General features: G+C 39.3%; 1 protein-coding gene and 1 non-coding gene across 2 annotated transcripts in view; both read left to right on the top strand.

Moving 5' to 3' along the window:
* The window catches only part of DSCAM (DS cell adhesion molecule), a 737,093-nt gene that overhangs the window by 228,926 nt on the left and 491,881 nt on the right, over window positions 1-16,286 (top strand). The gene's annotated exons all lie outside the window — the stretch shown is intronic.
* Window positions 14,063-14,165, top strand: LOC112408703 (U6 spliceosomal RNA). Its single transcript, XR_003004988.1, has one exon. It is a non-coding gene; the product is annotated as a U6 spliceosomal RNA (small nuclear RNA).

The raw sequence follows: 16,286 nt of genomic DNA, 5'->3' as shown, positions 1-16,286 counted from the left end.
TGCATTCCTTCCTCAATGCACTGTGTGGAAGCCCTGCAGAGACTCCAGGAATGGTTGGTGTGTCCAAGCCTGGGAAGGAAGGGAACCCAATAGTGGAGCGTCACTCCAGGGATATTAGAGACTCACCTTCTCCAAAGTGTCTTTGTCCAACGTTACATTTATGTTCTATTTTTACATATTCTTTTTTTTTTGACATCTTTATTGGAGTATAATTGCTTTACAATGGTGTGTTAGTTTCTGCTTTATAACAAAGTGAATCAGTTATACATATACATATGTTCCCATATCTCTTCCCTCTTGCGTCTCCCTCCCTCCCACCCTCCCTATCCCACCCCTCTAGGTGGTCGCAAAGCACCGAGCTGATCTCCCTTTGCTATGAGGCTGCTTCCCACTAGCTATCTACCTTACGTTTCGTAGTGTATATATGTCCATGCCTCTCTCTCTCGCTTTGTCACAGTATTCTTGAGTAAGCTGCAGACTCAGTGCAAGAATCTAGGCCTTTGACTCCAGGTATGGTCTTTCCTTTGGGTGTGGAAGCTGTTTCATATTGGGTTCATTTCTTAGGTGCCCTGGGTTTCAGATCAAGCATATGGGCTGCCTTATAAAATGGTAGAGACTGCTGGCCAGCCCCCATCAATTCAATTCTGGGGAAGAGGAGTTATATGTTTAGATTTATTTCTGTGTCTTAAAAGAGATCGGTGGATGGAGAGAAAGGGGTATCGTAATTTATAATGGTGGATTAAAAAAATAGAGTCAGTCCATTTGTATAGAAAATTGGCCTGTATTATCCAGACATAAGCCACCAGAGGACAAAAGAATATAATGTGTCTATTATTTTTAAAATAGTTAGTGATGAAAATGGTTTTGAGATGATTACAGGTGCTAAATTGCAAACTCTGTACTTCATCATCATTTGTACACATTCGATAACATCATATTCGTTTTTAAAGATGATTTCAAAAATTTCAAGCTTGTTTTTTTTAAAAATTTTCTTAGGTGAGATACCTTATGTCTTAAAAGGATGGTAATTCATTATTGTTTATTTTTTCTTTTCATTTGGTTTGGTGAGGAAGTATGAATAAGGCATTAATTGTACTGTACTGATTGCCAAAGTGTAGCAATCATATTTTGGAGGTGAGAGCTTCAGGGCGGATTGCTGTTTCTTCATTGATTATTCCCACGGAAAAAGTGACTTGTTGATAGATTACAATTCCATTGTGAATAATCGTTACTTTCATGGTGTTTGAAAAACGGCACAGAGTAATGGAGACGGCTACACCTGCAGGGCTGTGATGCGTCACATGCAATAACTTAACCGGAGTCTTCTTTTTTCCATATAAATGTAGTCTTGAGTTCCTAATTATTAAGACGGAAAATTCAGCCCTTGAAAATAAGACTACAGAATAATGAGAGTTGATTGTGATTTTTTTCTCTTCACATAAATAGTTTCACTTTCTTTTTTGTGAGAATAAAGTTTTTCTTCTTCACCCCCGGTCCAAATAATTTCCTTTGTTCTTATTCAGTTATTTTTCTTTTTAAACACTTCGCATATGCAGAATAGAACAAATTGAAGAGTACGCCTGGAAAAAAGTTTCATTTTTTTCTTTTGTCTATAGATCATGGCAGAACAAAAGACTAGGCTATTTATGAGCATTCTATACTGTAATTACATATATTAAACTATCATTATTTCTTTGCTAATCAAACATTTTTATCAATCATTTTTTATGAACCTGCAGAAAAACAAAAATGAAGTGTCTGAGTGATTTCAGCAAGGAGAGTCTGTCACTCTAAACATGGCAGTGTCACTACAATTTTGCCCCGTCACCGCTAGCTGAAATTCATGGAGTCCATCAATGCTTATACAAACTTTTCCCATCCCAGTCTGGATGTGAGATGAATTACAGACATATTCCTCCTTTTAAAGATGTTCTGACCAGTGTTGATATTAACCAGGTGATATTCACAAAGTAATTTTTCCTAAACGTATGACGATGTGTAATATCATGAGGTTACGTGATGCAGTTGAAGGAGAGGGGCCTTTGAAGTGAGGTGGCCCCTGACTCTCCGCAGTTTGGTCCAGCGGCCACCAAGGTCCGTGGGTGTAAACCTGAGGTGTACAGATCAGGGACGATGTTAGCCCTCACCTGACAGCGCTACACCGTGTCACTTGCTCACCGGGCAGGAAGAGAAGGGAAAGGCTTCCCTCGGTGTTTTCTGTCACGGACTTCCGAGCAGGAGTTTGCATTTCCCATTCTCCTTGTATACATTTTGTAAAGTCTCTGCAGTACCTGGAACGCAAGCATCCCAGTGAATGGAAGTAGGTGAAAACAAGGCCGTGTGAAGTCCTAACCATGTGGCAGCACTTCACCAGGAGTAGCTCTTTGTCCTGGAGAATCAAATGATTGACTGTTGGCGGGGATTAAAACCCGCTCGCTGAGCGTGGAGACTTTGATCTTCACCAAATCCACTGAGACAGCCGAAATTTCATGGGAAGGTGGCAAAGATTTCCTAAACCAAATGCAAATAGATGCTTAACTTTCAGCTCCAGCTCACGCCCAGAGGCTTTGCAAGTGCTCATTTTTTTTTTTTTTTACAGAATATTCCTGTTGTAATGGGCTTAAACTTAAATTGCAGCCTCTTAAATTTTTTTTAGTTATTATATAGCTGGTGATTCTTATGAGATTGCAATAATAGATGTGTATTATGTAGAGATAATGTTATCTGGAGGCCTTATTAGAATTTGGGAAGGACTTACCAAATGACAAATTTGGTCTTTTGGGATAAAGACCGTGTACTCTCACTCTTTTGGCAATCCAGTCAATTCTGGGCTATACATCATCTTTTTTCTTTAATTAACTGATGCTAATAAAATTTTGTATAAAACAATAAACATAGAAAACATTTTCCAACATAATACATGTTATAATTAACCTATACTTGTGAACGCCTCATTAAAAAGATCAGTGAGTAGATTAGCATTTTTGTTAGGAAAAATATATAGTTATATGAGTTACAGCCCAAATTTTTGTCATGAAAATTATATGCTTTTGGCTCAGACATGGCCCTAGTTTTCTGGTCAGAAAAAAATGTGGAGGTAAAAGTTAGATAATTTCCAGTTAAAAGTCTGCGATCTGTGACCTTTCCTATATCTTCTCCACTGGATCCTTGTTTCATTGATGAGGTTATTACAGGTGTTGTTATTATTAATTTCCTCCCAAAGGTATTAATCTCTTTATGTGTGTATGTTGTTATTATTTAGTGTTTTTAAGTAAAATGATTTTGCTAGATTTAAAAACAAAATTTGGAAAAGATTGTATCCTTTGGGACTTCCCTGGTGGCACAGAGGTTAAGACTCCACACTCCCAGTGCAGGGGGCCCAGGGTTCGATCCCTGGTCAGGGAACTAGATCCCGCATGCATGCCACAACTAAGAGTTCACATGCCACAAGTAAGGAGCCCACCTGACGCAACCAAGAGCCAGTGCAACCAAATGAGTAAATAATTTTTTTCTTAAAAAAAAGACTGTGTCCTTTAATGGACCGTTGAACCACTCATCTGCTCTTAAACTTTTGTGCAATGGAATCAGTGCCTCTTTTCTCTTGGTAGATGCCATGTGTTGTGATTGCTGCCCCAATGTCATCTTTGCTGCCATTTCAAGTCCAGCCTTCCCCTGTAGTCTAATTTTATGATTTTATGATTTTATGACTGGAATACAGGATTATTAGTTACAGAAATTTGCTTTAGAAACAAAGTGAGGACTGTATAGATATTGAGAGGCCAGGCTCCTTTCTGCAGTGATCAATGTATTCCCATGAAAGTTGGGTTTCAAGCACGGGTGCTTGTCCACGCTCTATCTGCCCTCCTGGCAGATAGCTACTGCTGAGCTGCTGGGAACACCTGGCTACACCCCTGGGTGTGTGTGTGCCTTTTTGCATCACCTGGAAACGGGTCAGAAATGCAGACTCTCAGGCCCCTTCCCAGAACTCCTTCATCAGAATCCACATTAACAATCTCAGGTGGTTCTTACACACACTCAAGTTTGAGAAGCTGGTCTAAAACATCCTTGTCCTTCAGATCAACCTTGAGATGGCAGTTTCCGAATGTTTCCTCCTAGGATGCAGATTTGTCATTCTCGTTAACCAACTTTGCCTCTGTGATATTGAACAATCAAACACAGCCCTCTCATTTCATCTGTCACTACTGATGAGAGGTGCATGGGGTTATTTTCCCTTTAACATTAAATAAGGAAAAATAAACCCTCTCTGAAATCATCCATGTTCCTTGCTATTGTACTGACATACTGAAAAAAAAAAGTGTAGACATATTAATACTTTTAATAATAATAATTTTTAATATAAGCTTTTGTAAGCATGTCTCTTTAACATTTAATAGAATTTCCTCATGAATCTAACGGGCTCCAATACTTCCCATCTCTGTGTCCCTTTTTGTGTTCTCATACCTGTGGATCGTCAGTCACCAAGGTGCGTTTTGACAGTTCCAGGTTCATAGTCCCCACCTCCAGAGCATTCCTTGGACCACAAGGACCCAGACACTGGTATCTGTGAAAACCTTCTCCAGGGTTTCTGGTGATGTGCATGTTTGGGGCCTGTTGACCCGACTTTGCAGAGCCCCTGTCTCTTCTTTGAGTGATGGGGATGGAATGTGAGCTAGTTACACTGATGGATGTAAAAGCACTTCACGAACTGCCCAGGGTTCCTCACATTGCCATGGGCACCCTTTGCTTTTTCCTTCCATTCTATAACTCTTGCTAATTCCTCAGATCCATGCTTTTCCCAGAACCTCCCTAACCCTATTGCCAGCATTTCTGAGATGGGAGTTGGTTTTGTTCCTTGTCATTACAACACTCCAGCTTCATGTCTAGAGCTAAACCCAAATTGTCTTTCATCTGACTTGCAGAGAGATTCGCAAACTACATGTAATTTGCTTATTCCCCAGACCCGACCCAGCGACCTCTAACTCACATTGAGGGCTTTGAGCTGGAGCTGTTGGTGGCACAGTTGAGCTCGGTCCAAACCCCCACAGAACATCCAGGAAAGGAATCAACCAGCAGGTTCATGGGACAAAAAGTCAAATATCCTGGGCTCCTTTTCTTGCGGGTTTCAACATGACACACAGAGGCAGTGGGGATCAAGTTGCAGGTCTTTCTCTGAATGTTACAGATTGTTTTTCCCTTCAGTTTTCTTGAGGCATAATTCCATCCACATCAGCAATTTTGCCTTGTTCCTTAATGCATGGTAATCTTGCCTTTCAAGAGAGATTTCTTTCATCACAAAATTTTACTCCCTTTGATATTTTACAGTCCTTTTCTGGCCAAACTCACAGTGATAGCCGATGGTCAAACTCTGAGATGCTGAGGACTCAGTGCTCAGGTCAGTGACCTGACCTTGCTGACGTGAGCCCCAAATATCACGGCACTACAGAGGATCCTTGGTCCCTAGGCCACATGGGCCTATAGACACCTTCAAGAATGGAATGGAGGTAGGACTGTGAGAAGATGAGAACATTGGGGATTTTTTTTTATTAAGTTGGTGATTTTCCTTCACAAACAGAGTGATTTTCTTCTGTTTAAAGAAGGCTTTTGCTCCATCATTGACCATGTTCATGGGTTACACAGCATCATACCAAGTAAGAAGATGGAGACCATGTCAGCCAACATTTCTGGAATTTAGCTCCATCGTTTGTAACACAAGGTGACACACCCAGAACACTCTGTATACTGCCTTGCATGCATTATACGAGAGCTCATTCATTATACAGGCACAGAAACACAGTTCTTCTGAGGTTATCCAATCATTACATTGGTTTCATTGAAAATTTGTGAAAGACTCAAGGAACTTCCCTCAGAGCCAGTTGGCTGACCAAGAGGAAGTTCACATTTTTGAAAACTAAGATATTCTCTCCTTCTTTGCACTTTTCTATTTTCTCCTGCCTGTTCCCCTGGTTGCGTTGAGGACCCTCAGCGTTGCAGTGATGTTGGGAGAAGACCACCACCGGGGACAGCTGAGGCAGGTGTAGGATGTAGTGGAAGAAAGGAGGGTGGATGAAGTGCCTACTTCCTTCACCGGTCAGGCCCAGAAGCATTTTCCTGTGTGAGGGTTCATTTGTGGCCTTTAATTTTGAAGGTTGATATGCCGCAAATGGGAGTTGAATTGCCAAACATTAAACCCAGCCTGGAATGGTTAATATAATCTGTTCTCAACCTAGAAACCAGCGAGGACTTTGGATGGTACAGTGTGTACTTGCCCCAAATAGCCTTTTGTCTCGCTGGCTGGACCCATTGCGTGCCATTGTTTTCCATTTATAAAATGGGTCTTTTGCGGCTTCCCTGGTGGTGCAGTGGTTAATAATCCACCTGCCAATGCAGGGGACTCGGATTTGAGCCCTGGTCTGGGAAGATCCCACATGCCGCAGAGCAGCTAAGCTCACACGCCACAACTACTGAGCCTGCGCTCTAGAGCCCGTGAGCCACAACTACTGAAACCCGTGTGCCTAGAGCCCGTGCTCGGCCACAAGAGAAGCCAACAATGAGAAGCCTGCGCACTACAATGAAGAGTAGCCCCCGCTCGCTGCAACTAGAGAAAGCCTGCATGCAGCAACAAAGACCCAGTGCAGCCAAAAATAAGATAAATAAAATAAATAAATTTATTTAAAAAAATGGGTCTCTTGGAAAATACAGTACTGGTTTCATAGGCATCCTTTTAGGATGCCATCTTGTACTTTTCTGAATTCTTCATGGATTGTCTTCAGTAGTTCATCAATAGTCAGCTGTCCTTGGTCTTGTCTTTCTTATTGCTTTCTAAAATTTTGTGGTAAATTTAATTAAATTCTCTCATCTATTCATGATTTTAATAGTCTGCTCATTGCTCAGATATCAGTGCGCAGTCTATATTAAGGTTATCCTGGGACTTCCCTGGTGGCGCAGTGGTTAAGAATCTACCTGCCAATGCAGGGGACAGGGGTTCAAGCCCTGGTCTGGGAAGATCCCATATGCCACGGAGCAACTAAGCCCGTGAGCCACAACTACAGAGCCTGCATGTTGCAACTACTCAAGCCCACGTGCCTAGAGCCCGTGCTCTGCAACAAGAGAAGCCACCGCAATGAGAATCCCACACACCTCAACGAAGAGTAGCCCCCGCTCGCCGCAACTAGAGAGAGCCTGCACGCAGCACAAAGACCCAACACAGCCAAAAATAAATAAATAATAAATAAATAAAAGGTTATCCCTTTGCTTACTTAAGGATATCACTCTGTTATACCTGTTGTTCCATCTGGCCCAGGGTTCTGCTCATTGGTGTGTTTTTCCAAATCTAGAGCACTTTGTTCTGAATGCTGACATTTTGCTTTCAGTTAGACCATGTTCAAAACATCATTTCGACTTCCAGTAAGTATTTATGGGTAAGGCCTCATGTTATCTAACCAGAGTTTCATTTTCTCCGGATCTTATCTTTATGTGCATGAGATATGTGCAGAATCCCAATGACTGGAAATCTCTGTAATATTTATTACGTGTGTCCATATCTGTTTCTCCAAATTGCTGTCTCTCCTCCTGTGCTTAATGGTGCATTTTAAAAACACTTTCTGGATATTGTTACCAAGGTCACACGTTTACTACAAGTATGTTTATGAAATGTAACCTAACAATGTTTTTTTCTCACTCCTTCTTGCTGGAACTATTATCTTGGGTTCTGAATCTGGAGTGTGTGTGCATGAGAGTATGTGTTTCTTTGTGTGTTTTATCCCATTTTGGCACTAAAAAATACCTACAAACTGAAAGTCATGGTGAACATATTTGATATAGGTCCTTTTTGAGGTCTGCCTTTTGAATAACATTCTCATTATTTAAACACAATTGTGCATGCTGGTTCATCTCTTCTTGCTGATATCTGACAGGAAGATTTGGATTTAGGTATGAATTCAGCCATCAGGATATACACATCAGAACTGGCTTATGAATGAGTTACTTTGTGGGGTTTTATTACATATAGTCCCCAGGACTATCGAGCCAATCCAAGGAGGGCTTAACCAGGTACTATTAAAAACTGGAATTAGGACCTAATCCTAAACCACAGAATGACATTTATCTAAAGTAATTACCTTGTGACTCAAACACATTTCAGTAGCATTTGCTAATCTCACAAGCATATGGGATCAGGGAATTAAAAATAAGAAGCAGGTCAAATAAATGTGACTCTGGAAGTGAAAATATATCTGACTGAGTTACTTGTTTATATTTTTAAAGGAAAAATGGAAAGAAATACATCTTACTAATATGAAGAGGTCATTGTTAAACTTTAAAAGAGAATAAGACTAAACTAGTACTAGCTATGAATTACCAATTTGAAATGCCTTTCCGTCTGTTTCAAGGTGAGACCTATGCGTTCAGATTCTAGTGGACCCTGGAAGGCTTCGGGGCCAGGCGGGCCCACCTAACAGTGGGAAAAGATCCTGTACCAGGCAGACAAAACTAGAAAGTCACATTTTGGAAAGAGTGAAGGAAAGTTTAAATGCTGACTTGACTCTTCCTTGTACTTCTCTCCCCATTCCAGCTCCCCTTACACTCACAGCTGGGAGGAACTGTGAAAGTTGCTGCAGTTTTAGGATTATAAGTTTTGAAATGAGACACACCTGAGTTTGAAACATGGTTTCCCCACTAACTAGCTGGGCGAACTTAACTGTGCTGTTTGACATCCCTGAGCCTCTGTTCCTGCACGTGTAAAACAGGGATGATGTCCTTACCTCACTGCTGGGAAAGAAAAGATATAAACAGGTACTGTGTGGGCACCTCTGGCTCAGAGCTTGACACAAAGCCCTGTAACCCAGACGGCTTTCAAGCAGTAGCCGTGTGCGAGTCTGGCAGAAGGTGGCCTCCGGGTGTTAAGCCAGACACTAGACTTCCTGCCCCTGCCTGAGGTGGCAGGGCACCCCCTGAGCTTGGAGAGAAGACCGAAGTGTTACTTTCTTCGTTTAAAGGATTCTCTTATGATTTAGCCATAGCAATGTCTCCTCCCTCGTTCCTGTTGATGATTTGTGCTTGTTGAGATTCTTTCCTACAGCGTTAGTCTTTTTAAAAACATAACTTTTGTTTCATTTTAATTTCTTGTTTTGTATTTTATGTCTTTTTTTCTGATTTTTTGAGTTTGCTTCATTCTTCTAGCTCATGGAACTGAATTTTTGGCTGATTTGGTTTTAGTCTTTCTCTCTTTTAAAAGGAAATACATTGCAAGCTATAAATTTCTCTCTAATGAGCACTGTAGCTCCACTCTACAAGACATTTTAAAAAATGCACAGTTGATTATTTCCAGTAGGTCATGTAAGCATATTTATATTTCCTTGAATTTCTGGCATATTTGGTATTTTCATTTATCAATGTTTTTGATTCTCCTGCTCCCCTACCGAACTTGCCTGCTGTTTGATAGATTGCTAGCGTTCTTTATTTCTTCTATTGGTGTGGAAGTTACAAAGTCTATTTCTATTCTTTGTTGTCAACCATGCCTTTGACATATACCCCCACATACAAAACTTAAAGTTAATGAGCTTGTCTACCCTTCTCCTGAACTTGACTTCTTTAATTCCGATCTCTTTCTTCTGCTTTTCATGCTGCTTTGTCTAGAATTTTAATTATGCCTTACTTTTAACAGCCCTATTAATCTTTTAAAAGTTAATATTTATCTGGATTTACCAATGTATGAATAGAGTTCTTATCATTGCTCTGGTAGCTTGGTAGCATTGTCTGAATAGTAAAGACCTGGTAAGGCATGGACCCTAACCAATTGGGACAGAGTCCTGACCAATCAGAAGGTGCATGGCTGAGGATGCTAAGCTCACTGGCTGAGGCCCACCTGTTACTGCAGGACATGCTTCCTTCCTGATGAAGTATAATCCTCAATAGTTTCTCCAGTAAGGTCTAAGAGTAGTAAGTTCTCTCTTTCTTCTTATATCTCAAAAGCACTTTGTGCTTCATTTTTGACTGGTAACCTAGCTGGATATAGAATTCTATATTGACATTTACTTTCCTTCAGATTTTTGTACCTTCTTATGACTTTCTCCCGTATTTCATTGCCAGGGAGCAGTCCGCTGTCATTTTATTTGTCCTTACTCTGCTAGTAATCTGTCTTTTTCTCTCTGGTAGGTTTTAATATTTTTCTCTGTCTCGGTGGTGGTCTGTAGTTTCATCTAGTTAAGGATTTTTAAAATATTTATTCTGCTTGGCTTATATTTCTGGAATCTGAAGATTCATGCTGTTCATCAGTTCTGGGATTTCCTTCAGGTTTTATCTCTTCAAATATTGTCTCTCTCATTGTCTTCTTCCAGGAATCCTATTAAAAGTGCTTTGGGATTTGTTATTCTTTTCTCTGTTTCTTTTAACTTCTCTTTTACCTGGTCTAACTCTTTACTTCTCTGTGTTGCACTTTGGGGGATTCATCATATCAACTTTTTCCTGCACTCTTCCTTTTTGCTCTATGTCTAGTCTAAAGTTTGTTTAGTTTTTGTTTGTTTGGGGTCAGTTTCAGAGGATTCTGGGACTCTCATTTTGTGGTACACGATGGTTATTGGTCTAACAGAGACTCTTTCCCTTTTTGTTCTGTTTATTTCCTTTTATTCCTATTGCCCACCTCCTCGAGGATAACTGCTCCCACCATTTGAAATGTGCTAATATGTTGAGTGTGCATTTTTGTAGGTATGTTTTACACTGTGTATTATTGTTTTATGCAAATGTTGGTGTCAATTTACATAATCAAAGGGTGTTATACATCTTTTAATTTTCATGAACACCATGTGTTTGGAATTCTCCCACTTTGCTATGTGTAAATTGAATTCCTTGTACCTAGCAGCTGCATTGTAGTCAATGATTTGTATCCACCACATTTTATGAATCCACTTCCTCACAGAGGGACATGCAGATTATCTTCAAGAACCCACCACCACAAATATTACTATCATTCAATCCAAAATGTCTTCTATTTTTCCTTATGGATTTTCTTCAGGCTGTCACCTGCTTAGAAATGTGTTGTTTAATTTCCTACTAGTTGAGTATTTTTAAAGTTATCTTATGACTATTAATTTCAATGTTATTTTCAGAGAACATACTTTGAATTATTATAATTTGAGTAATTGAGGGATTTTTAATGTCCAAGAATTTGATTTATCTTGGTTAATATGCCATGTGCTCTTGGCAAGAATCTGTACTACACAGTTGTTGAGTGGAGTGTTCTTTAAGTGTTAATTATGTTAAATTGGTTTATAGTGTTAATCAAATATTCTATATTTTACTCAAGTTTTGGTCCACCTGTTTTATCAGTCATGAGGAGACGCATGTTAAAATCTGAGCTTTTCTTTTTGAAAACAAAAATCTGTCGGTTTTGGCATCATGTGACTTGAAGCTATTTTGTTAGATACATTTTAATTTAGGTTGGTTACTCGTTCTTGGTGGAGTGACTATTAACATCATGAAATACTCCTCTTTATCTCTGATGTTACTGTTTGTCTTGAATTGCACCAAGTCTGGTATAAACAAAGCCATCTAGATGTATGATGCACAGTGGTTGGATGTATGTTGCTTTTTAACATTTCATTTTCCACCATCTGTTTCTTTATGTTCTAAGTGTACTTCTTGTAAAATGCATTCATTTGGATCTTGTTTATTTACCTCATCTTTAAGTGGCATTTAGTCTATTCATATTTAATGTAATTATCAACATAATTTGGGTTTAGATCTTTCATATTGGTGTATGTTTCTCTTTTTAATTCCCTGACTTATTTTGAGTGACCAAGTAATTATTTAATTCTATTAACTTTTTTTTTTTTTTGCGGTACGCAGGCCTCTCACTGTTGTGGCCTTTCCTGTTGTGGAGCACAGGCTCCGGACGTGCAGGCTCGGCGGCCATGGCTCATGGGCCCAGCCGCTCCGCGGCATGTAGGATCTTCCCAGACCGGGGCACGAACCCGTGTCCCCTGCATCGGCAGGTGGACTCTCAAACACTGCGCCACCAGGGAAGCCCTTCTATTAACTTTTTAAATATACATTTTTGTATTATTTTTTCAGGGTCACTAGGAATTACAATGTGTATCTTTAACTTAACACAGTTCAATTTCCAATTATATCAAACTCTTTACAAAATGTAGGAACACCATGATTACACGTATAATTCCATTTATCCCCCTCTTGCTCCTTGTGCTCTTTTATTCCTCTGTATTCTATGAACCCTACAACATGTTGCTACCATTTTTGCTTGAACAATTGTAGCTTAAATCTGTATATGTTATATGTATTACACAAACATAGATATGTGTCTGTACACACAAACATACACGTATTAAAAGTAATAAATAGGTCCCCTATTTTTACCTATATTTTGCACTTTCTATGGTCTTCTTTTTTTTTTTTCCTGCAGACTTGAACTTCTATCTGGAATCATATGTTTCACCCTGAAGCAGTTCTTTTAGCATTTCTTGTAGCACAGGTTTTCTGGCTACAAAATCTGAGATTTTCTTTGGCTGAACTTGTCTTAATTTACCTTTCATTTCTGATGTAAACCTCGGTTAGATATAGAATTTTATATTAACAGCTTTTTAAAAAAGTTATTTTGGCACCTTGAAAACTCTATTTCACTCTGAGAAATTCAATCATCACTCTTTTCATGCTTTCCTTGCATATGACCTGGCTGGGTTTTTGGGGCTACTTTTAAGATTTTATTTCCATTTTTGGTTTTTAGCAGTTTGCCTCTGATGTGATAGGTGTGATTTTTAAAATTATTTTTTAAAGGCTTATCATGTTTGTGGTTTTCTGAGCTTCTTAGATATATGTATTGATGTATTTCATCAATTTCAAATTTAGTGACTATTGTCTCTTAAAATAATTTTTTTCCTATATCTCTTCTAACCTCTGGGACTCCAATTATTTATACTGCTTGAGAGTATGTTACGTGTCTTGGATACTTTGTTTTATTTTATTTTAGTTTTTTACTTTTTATTCTCTATCTACTGTCAAGATAGGGTCTATTGGCCTGCCTTTGAGTTCACTGATTCTTTACTCTGCTGTGTCCAAGTCTGCTAATAAGCTTATGCATTCTTCCTCTCTGACATCACATAATTCGATTCTGGTAGTTCCATTTGATTTTCCTTTATACTGTTTCCATTTATGTGCTGAAATTCATCATCTGCTCATATTTGTTGTCATCATTTTCTTCTAGACCTTTCATCATAGATATTTTAGAATTCCTGAGTGATAATTCAGACATCTGGGTCATGGCTATATTTATTTCTATGAACTGTTTCCTCTTTTAAATGTAGGCCCCTTTTCCTCACTTCTTTGTGCATCTTATGATTTTTTATTTTATGCTGAACATAGTGTTGGGATAAGACATATTCACCTCCTGAGAAGACGTGCCCCCTGTCAGGCTGATGGTGTGAGCCTGAGTCAATCTAACATGTAGCTGAGCTGTCTCTGGACTCTGTTGCAGAGTTGGAATCTTAAGTTAGATTCAGTTTGCCAAAAACTTCACACATTGTGAAGGTGGGTTTCAAACTTTGCCTTTGGAGAGCTTGGGATCAGAGCACCAGCCACACCCCCTTTAGATCTTTGTGCATTGCAAGGCCAGCTACGAGCTTTCCAAACCACAGCAATGCTTTTTCTGCTTTACAGCCTGCCTGCCAGCATTTTGAGTTTCTGGTGTGTTCTCTTTGCTCTCTAGACCCATTCCTGGCTTTCTGCACCTGGGGGCATCTCTTTCTGCCTTTGGGCACTGCCCTCAGCCTTTGTACTTGGTGAATTTCCACGGATTTTTGTAGCGATTCATCTCCGTTCTCCTGTTCTCCCAGCTTTTGGCATTTATTTTGTTCCTAAATATATTCTTGCCTTCTTACTTGCCTACCATAAGCCTCCTTTTTTTATTTCTGAATTATGTATTAACAAATAGTCTGTGTTCATTCTAGAATACATGAATGTTCTATATTCATTTAGATTTATGATACCTTGCTATATTGATATCTTCAACTCCATTTGGGGAAAAAAAGGAAGCATAAAAAACAAAGAAACATGCTTGCTTTGGCAGCACATATACTAAAATTGGAACCATGCAGAGAAGATTAGCTTGGCCCCTGTTCGAGGAAGACACACAAATTCGTGAAGCGTTCCATGTTTTTAATAGACCCACAGACATAGAAAACAAACTTATGGTTACCAAAGGGGAAAGTTCGGGGAGGGATAAATTAGGAGTTTGGGATTAACAGATACTCACTACTATATATAAATTAGATAACCAACAAGGATATACTGTAGAGCACAAGGAGCTATACTCAGTATTTTGTAATAACCTATAAGGGAAAAGGATCTGAAAAAGAATGTGTATATACATATATATATATATATTATATATATATATGTGTGTGTGTATATATTCTTTTATATATGTATAACCAAATCACTTTGCTGTACACCTGAAACTAACGCAACATTGTAAATCAACTATACTTCAATCAAAGAAAGGAAAGAAAAAAACAAAGAAGCCAATAAATGGGAGAAAAGTCCCAAGTTTCATAAACCTTACCTAAATAGATTTCTCATTTATACAGAACTTAAGCTTATGAATGAAATTATATAACTCTCGTGCAAGGTGAATGTATCATTCAGGGTCCACTAGAGAAACAGAACCAGTAGGAAATAGATAGATGATAAATAGAGACGTATTTCAAGGAATTAGCTCACACAATTATGCAGTTGGGATAAGTGAGTCTGAAATCCATAAGGCAAGCCATCAGGACAGGCTGGAAACTCTGGGGCAGGATCTGATACTGCAGTCCACAGGCTGAATTTCTTCTTCAGGGAAAGCTCATTTCTGCTTTAGGTTCTTTCAAGCTCTTTGATTAGATTGTGCTGACCCAGATTATCCAGGGTAATCTCCTTAAAGTCAACTGATTGTTGATGTTTACCACATCTACAAAATAACTTCCCTGTAACACCTACACTAGTGTTTGACTGAATATCTGGGTGCTACAGCCTAACTCTAGGTTGACACGGAAAACTGTCTATCACAGTAGGTAAGGGCATATTCTACAAGGTGGTACAGTATGTGTTAAGGAATAGACATTAAGGAAGAAAATAGATGTAAGTGAGAAAATGAAAGGGTTCCTTATCTGTTCATCATCCCACAGAAATGCAGGCTGGGGTTGGGTATTCTCGACAGTGCTTGGGTCTGTCATTCGAGGAACCTCTCTGTATATGTTCCTTTCTTGTAAGCCCGAGAGAAATCCTACTAAACATTGTCTGGGTTTAGTAGGCATTGACTGCTACTGGAATTGTCTGAAAGAGCCAGCTGCCCAGCACCTTGAGACCCCCAGGCCCATGGGAAGGTGTAGCCCCTTCTGTCGGGGGAAGAAGCCTCACTCAGATGCAGCCCCTATGCTAGCAGAAACGGGGACCCTGCTTCCACCTGGCCCATTGTCCATGCTACCCTGAGTGAACTCCTGGGGCCCCTTTCAGTTCATTCTGTTCATTGCATCAGAACAGTCTACAGTGCATACATCAAAATGTTAATAGAAGGCATTTTGCTATGGCAAGATGCAATTATGTGATCATGGTTCATTTATTTTTTCTATCTTTCTGTATTTATAGAAGTTTTTACAATGTGAATATATTAATTTTATAATAAAAATCAATACAATGGGGCTTCCTTGGTGGCACAGTGGTTGAGAGTCCGCCTGCCGATGCAGGGGACACGGGTTTGTGGCCCGGTCTGAAGGGCCCCAGCACCCCAAAAAAAAAAAAAAAAAAAAAAAAAAAATCAATACAACGAATAACATTTTGAATAAAAATGGAAATGAGTTGATATGTCATAAGGAAGAAAATAAGATTCTTAATAGTTTTTCCTTTTCCGTGCGTCTCCACCTGTAATTACCATAAGCATCTCCCTGAATGTACAGCCTGAAGTGTCTGTGTGATAGCAGTGGTCCGCAGGGACAACAAAGTATTCCCTAAAGCTCGGGAGAGCTCCCCTTTGTGGGAAATGGGATAGTTTGTACATTCAGAATATTGGAAATGGTTAATCCAAAGTTTTGTCTTTTTTTCAACTAGACTGGCCAATCTTCATGAAAAAAAAGTATTTCAATCATATCCTAAAGCACCTTGTGCCTTAATAAAATTAGCTCAGTAACTTTGCTACTATGCTCTCTTTGTTCTTCTTGCTTTATGAGAAACTGTCAGATTGGTATAAAATTTAGATAAGAAATTGTGGCACATGAAGAATTTGAAAGGGGAAGAAGGGGGTG

The sequence above is a fragment of the Neophocaena asiaeorientalis genome, unplaced genomic scaffold (genome assembly GCF_003031525.2).
Source record: "Neophocaena asiaeorientalis asiaeorientalis breed wild unplaced genomic scaffold, Neophocaena_asiaeorientalis_V1.1 scaffold45, whole genome shotgun sequence".
NCBI lineage: Eukaryota > Metazoa > Chordata > Mammalia > Artiodactyla > Phocoenidae > Neophocaena > Neophocaena asiaeorientalis.
Note: the sequence above shows the minus strand (reverse complement) of the source record. Positions and strands in the feature narration are given on the sequence as shown.